Raw genomic sequence first — 6,540 nt, 5'->3', positions numbered from 1 at the left:
TATAGAGGATATCAAATCATAAATCAAAACAAGTTCTCAAGTTACAACCTAGAAATCATGAGGTTAACCTAATTAGGTTATCATAGGTTAGTAGGGAAAAATAGAAAAATTAAAGATAATGAACTAGGATAAGAAAGAATTCAGATCTAGTAAAGAAAACATAATAATTGGGTTAACATGATCAACAAGGGGGTTCCTGGGTTTGTCCAAGAAAATTAGGGTTTCACCCTTTTGGCTCCCTGGACAAATAATTGTGAGATCTGGATGAACAAAGACAAATCAAAACAGGAAAATATTGATGATTAAGTTTTAGGTTAACACAATGTCACCCAAAAAGGATTTCCCTTTCACAAGGTAGGTTACCCAAAGTTCTCCAGACAATCACACAGGTTAGGGTTTCAAAGAATTAGGGTTAGGTTTTCAAGAATTCAACAGGCAGGGTTTAAGATCATGATGATGATCATGAGTCTTAAAGAATATGGTGAGATCAGAGAATTGATGATTACAATAATGCTTCATCATCTTTCTGATCTCAATGAAGAACAGAATAAAAGAAAGAAAATCAGAGATAGAAGACAGAGTGAGTGAAATCAAACCTTTGCCGTAGAAAGATGAAGAATTCTTCAAGTCTTTGCGAGAAATCACCAAAGAATGCAAGGGAATGGGTTAGATTAGGGTTCTAACTCATTCCGGAGGCTTAGGAGGCAGAGGAGGCGGAGTATTCCCGAGATTAGACTTAAATAGAAGAGACAAGATTCAAATTTCAAAAACAGAATCAAATGGTCAATTGATTGGTCGATTGGACCAATCGACCAATGAGTCGACCAATCAAGACAGCAACTTCAAAATAGGGAATTGAAGACTCAGATCAAGTCCAAACATCAAGGGGTTTTGCACACACCTAGAGTGACATACCTAGGAGTTAGAAATGCCTTCGAATCAATACAGAGACCACTCCAAGACCATCAACTAATCTAATCTTCATTCGGGTGCAGTTTCCACCATTGGGACACTAGCATCAACACCCATGGATTCCAATCCAGCCGTCAGGTCTTCAACAGAAATGGCCCAAAGATTACTTCTTGCCTTACTTCGGGTCACTGGACCTACAAATAACAAAGTTTCCGGATTGGGGTCAGGGCTGGGTTTCACATTCTCCCCCCCTTAAAGAAATTTCGTCCTTGAAATTGAAAGCGTACCTGTGCTTCCAAAGAGGTGAGGAAACTTCTCCTTCATATCTTCTTCCTTCTCCCAAGAAGCTTCTTCAGGGGTATGGTCCTTCCAACGAATCTTTACCAAAGGGATGGTGCGATTCTGCAATTGCTTGTCCTTCTTATCCAAAATTTCAGTTGGTTCTTCATCATAGGTAAGATCAGCACTAAGTCCTTCAGGTTCCTGCTGTAAGACATGTTCCGGATTTTCAACAGATTTCAGGAGCATCAAAATGTGGAACACATTATGCACAGCAGCAATAGCCAGAGGTAATGCCAATCGATAAGCAACGGGTCCAACCTTTTCCAAAATCTCAAAAGGTCCAATGAAACGAGGGCTAAGCTTCCCTTTAACATTAAATCTCATCACACCTTTCATTGGTGAAACCTTCAAGAAAACTTTCTCTCCAACTTGAAATTCCAGATCAGTCCTTCTCTTGTCAGCATAGGATTTCTATCTTGACTGGGCAGACTTAATCCTTTCTCTTATCATATCCACCATTGCGCTCGTAGCTTCAATCAATTCAGGACCTAAGACTTTTCTTTCACCCGTCTCAGTCCAATATAATGGTGTTCTACAAGTGCAACCATACAAAGCCTTAAACGGAGCCATGCCTATCGTTGCTTGATAACTGTTATTATAGGCAAACTCAACCAAAGCTAAGTGTTCATCCCAATTTCCACCCATATCCACCACGCAAGATCTGAGCATGTCTTCCAAAATCTGAATTGTCCGCTCAGACTGTCCGTCTGACTGTGGATGATGAGCTGTACTCAAGTTCAATTGGGTTCCCAAGGCCTTCTGTAGACTGTTCCAAAACCTTGAGGTGAATCTGGGATCACGATCGGACACAATACTCATTGGCACACCATGTAGACGAACCACATTATCCACATAAAGTCTAGCTAGCTTATCCAAAGTATGATTGATCTTCATAGGAATAAAATGGGCTGATTTGGTCAACCTATCAACAATCACCCACACAGTGTCATTGCCTTTACTTGTCCTAGGCAAGCTAGTTACGAAATCCATAGAGATATCTTCCCACTTCCAATTAGGAACAGGAAGGCGCTGAAGCAATCCCGATGGAGGTTGATGAATGACTTTCACACGCTGGCAAGTCTCACACTTGGCAACAAAGTCCTCAACATCGGCCTTCAAACCAATCCACCAAAAATGTTCCTTCAAGTCCTTGTACATCTTGGTGCTTCCAGGGTGTACTGTAAAAATTGATTGGTGTGCTTCCTTTATATTTCCTTCTTAAGATCTTCATTTGCTGGCACACACAATCTACCTCTAAACAATAAAGCACCATCCAAAGATATACCAAAGTCGGGATCCGACTCAGGATTCGAAGAAATCTTCTCAACCTTGTCCTTAAGTTCTAGATCAGAACTCTGCAAAGCGACAATCTTATCTCCAAGACCAGACCTTGCCGTCATAGCAGAAAGAACAACAGCAGAATTCTCAGGAACAACTTCCAACTCAAAACTCTCAATAGAAGACAACAAGGGTAGACTCAAAGCATTCAAATCCAGAACCTTCTTCTGAATCTTCCTACTAAGAGCATCAACAACAACGTTTGCCTTACCAGGGTGATACTGAATATCACAATCATAATCAGAGACTAGTTCCAACCATCTTCTTTGCCTCATGTTTAACTCTTTCTGGGTAAAGAAGTATTTCAAACTCTTATGATCTGTGAATATGGCAATTTTCTCACCATAGAGGTAATGTCTCCAAATCTTCAAAGCAAAAACAACAGCGGCAAGCTCTAAATCATGAGTGGGGTAATTCCGCTCATAATCCTTCAATTTCCGAGAGGCATAGGCTACAACCTTACTGTGCTGCATCAGTACACAACCCAAACCAATCTTCGACGCATCGAGATAGATCGTCATACCACCAGAACTATCAGGTATAGTCAAAACCGGGGCACTTGTCAGTCTATCCTTCAATTCTTGGAAATTCTTCTCACAAGCGTCAGACCAAACAAACTTCTCTTCCTTCCAGGTTAACTTAGTCATAGGAGCAACTAACCGAGAAAGTTCTCAATAAACCTTCTGTGGTAACCTGCCAAACCAAGGAAACTTCTTATTTCCGTTACAGTCTTCGGTCTTTCCCATCAGCAACTGCTTGGACTTTCTCAGGATCAACATGAATACCTTCAGCAGAAACCACATGGCCGAGGAATACTACACTCTTGAGCCAGAAATCACACTTTCTAAACTTAGCATAAAGTTTCTTTTCTCGTAGTCTTTGCAAAGTGAAATCTAGATGCCTTTCATGCTCCTCTTAACTTTTCGAATAAATCAGAATATCATCAATGAAGACAATCACAAACTTATCGAGCACATCATGAAAGACTCGGTTCATGAGGTCAATGAACACAGCAAGAGCATTAGTCAATCCAAAAGGCATGACTCGGAATTCATAATGGCCGTACCTTGTTCGGAAGGCTGTCTTGAAGACATCACTTGACTTCACTTTCAACTGGTGATATCTAGACCTTAAGTCAATCTTTGAGAACACAGCTGCACCCTTCAATTGATCAAAGAGATCGTTAATCCGAGGCAGCGGGTATCTATTCTTGATAGTCAACTTATTCAACTCACGATAATCAATGCACAGACGCATACTACCATCCTTCTTTTTGACGAACAAGACCGGAGCTCCCCAAGGTGACACACTAGGTTGTATGAAACCTCTTTCAATGAGCTCATTTAACTGGTTTTGCAACTCTTTTAACTCAGTAGGAGCCATCCTATACGGAGCCTTAGATATCGGAGCGGTACCAGGGACGAGATCAATAGAAAACTCAACATCCCTATCTGGAGGCACTCCCGATAGATCATCAAGGAAGACATCAACAAAGTCACAGACAACCTTGACTTCGTCAACTCTTTTCTCCACTTTTCTCTTGCCTTCAGAAGAAGCATCATCTACTATGGTGTAGATTTGCATCAGTGCGGACAATATCTTTTTAGAAACCCTTCTTTTCACACCTTGAAATTCAAAAACTGAACCTACGCAAGTATGGAATTGAATCTTTCTCGAGGAGCAAAGAAATACAGCTTTCTGAGATGTTAACCAGTCAATTCCCAAAATAACATCGAGGTCTTTCATATCAAGAAGTACCAAATTAGCTTCCAAGTTCATCTTACCAACCAACACAGGACATTTAACTAATCTTTTATCTTGTTTCATAGTAGGACCAGTAGGTGTACTAATCAATAAACAACTAGACAATTTCTCAGGGATTAGGTTAGTCTTCTTAATGAATGCAGATGATATGAACGAATGAGATGCACCCGTATCAAATAAAACAAATACAAGAAAAGAAGCGACTGACAATGTACCTGTGATCACATCATGGCTTCCATCTTGCTCAGTACTAGAGATACTGAACACTCTACCAGAGGGGAGGAGCAGGAGCACTCTTCACCACTGGGGTAGGCTGCTGGACAAGCTTCTTCGGACAATTGCTAGCAAAATGACCGGACTGCTTACAGTAGAAGCAAACAGGATTGCTTGGTCCTACCGGAACAGCTGCAATGGGAGGCTTCTAAACAAAAGGCTTTGGATTCACATTCACTGGCCTAGCACTTGCATTCACTGGTTGTTGATTCCCGCCATACTGAAACTGACTAGGCTGTCGAAAACCAGGGCTTTGACCTATACTCCTAGGCTGAAAAGCAGGAGTGGGATAGGGTGTAGGTCTCACAAAGCGCTGATCATTACGATCCACCAAACCAGGGTTTCTAGACTGCCAAGGCCTTTGCACTCGAGCATTCTCCTTTTCATTTTCTTCCAATTTCTTCGAGTTCTGCACCACTTGGGCATAGCTCACTATAGGCTGGACAGTGAGATAGCCTTTAATGGCAGGGTGCAATCCCTTAAAGAACTTCTTCGCCTTAGCAATATCAGGCTTCAGAGAATCAAGAGCAAAGAAATGAAGTTCCTCAAACTTCTGTTGGTACTCTAACACAGACAAGGATCCTTGTGTGAGAACCATGAACTCAGCTTCCTTCGCATCCTTTACCGCCTCAGGGAAATAATTCATGCAAAAAGACTCTTTGAATAAATCCCAAGTTACAACACCTGCATGCAAACCTTCCAAAACAGGCCGAGTGGAAGTCCACCAAGCATCGGCTTCATGCTGCAACTTCTGCTCAGCAAACAAAATCTTTTGAGTTTCGGAGCATTGCAGATGACGAAAAGTCTTTTCCAACTCACGAATCCACTTGTTAAGGAACAAGAGATCCTTGGTAACACCAGTAAAGTTGGGCACCTGCATCTTCAGAAAACTCTCCATCAGGCGAGTATGAGGAGTTCCAGCAAGGCCACCCGCATTCAGAATTGAGGCATGAGGATTCACATTAACACCAGCACGAGTCTCATTATGTAGTGTCATGAAACCCGTCAACATCTGATTAAACTGAGCTGCTTGTTGTTGCATCATATTGCCCATGATGTTGGCAATATCATGAAAGCTTCCGACATTCGGGGCACCTGGTATATCCTGGGTACCTTGGTCACCAGTCTACTGATCATGACCACCTTCAGGTATCTCACCACGACCACTTCCATGACCACTGAATTCGCCACGCCCACTTCTCAGAGTAACCATTCTGCAAGAACCGAAAACGTCAAAATACCAAATTTCGAAGTTTCAATGAAATCAACATGTCCAAATGATTGGAAAATTTTAAATCATGCTCAAATACATCCATTTAGTCATCCAACAACAATTCATAGGACAAAAATTACATTATCCAACATTTCAACCAAAATTGAAGCTACTGGGTCCATTGGTCGGTTGATTGGTCGATTGACCCAATCGACCAATGAGTCGACCAATGCTCACAGAATACAAAAAATTCGCATTATAAGCCTCATTTTCACATTCAAACTTCATTTTAACTTCTTCCACAAGTGAGAGAGCTCTAGGGAAACATCTTCTAAGGTTCTTCCAAGCATCTTTGGGTGATTCAAGTGCTTTAACAACAACACCACAACTCACATTCATCAAGCACAAGGTAAGACTAACATTTTCTCTTTTACTTTTATCTTCTCATGCTTGCATTTCAATCAAATCTATGTTTTACTTGTATCCATTGTTAGAAATCATGTTTAGGAATACTTAGAAACATATTCCCTAGGTTTTAAACACAATTCCATGCATAGACAACAAGTTCTAACACCTCTTTGCACTTCTCGCAAGGTTTTCGTACCGAAATCGTTATCTTTAGAAAAATTTTGATTTCTCACAAACCGCTTGGAGTTTTTGCATGAATTCAATTGCTACATGCTCAAAATGATACTGTA

Source organism: Hakea prostrata, chromosome 2 (assembly GCF_041222555.1).
Source record: "Hakea prostrata isolate BN-2017 chromosome 2, UWA_Hpros_2, whole genome shotgun sequence".
NCBI classification, from domain to species: Eukaryota; Viridiplantae; Streptophyta; class Magnoliopsida; order Proteales; family Proteaceae; genus Hakea; species Hakea prostrata.
Note: the sequence above shows the minus strand (reverse complement) of the source record.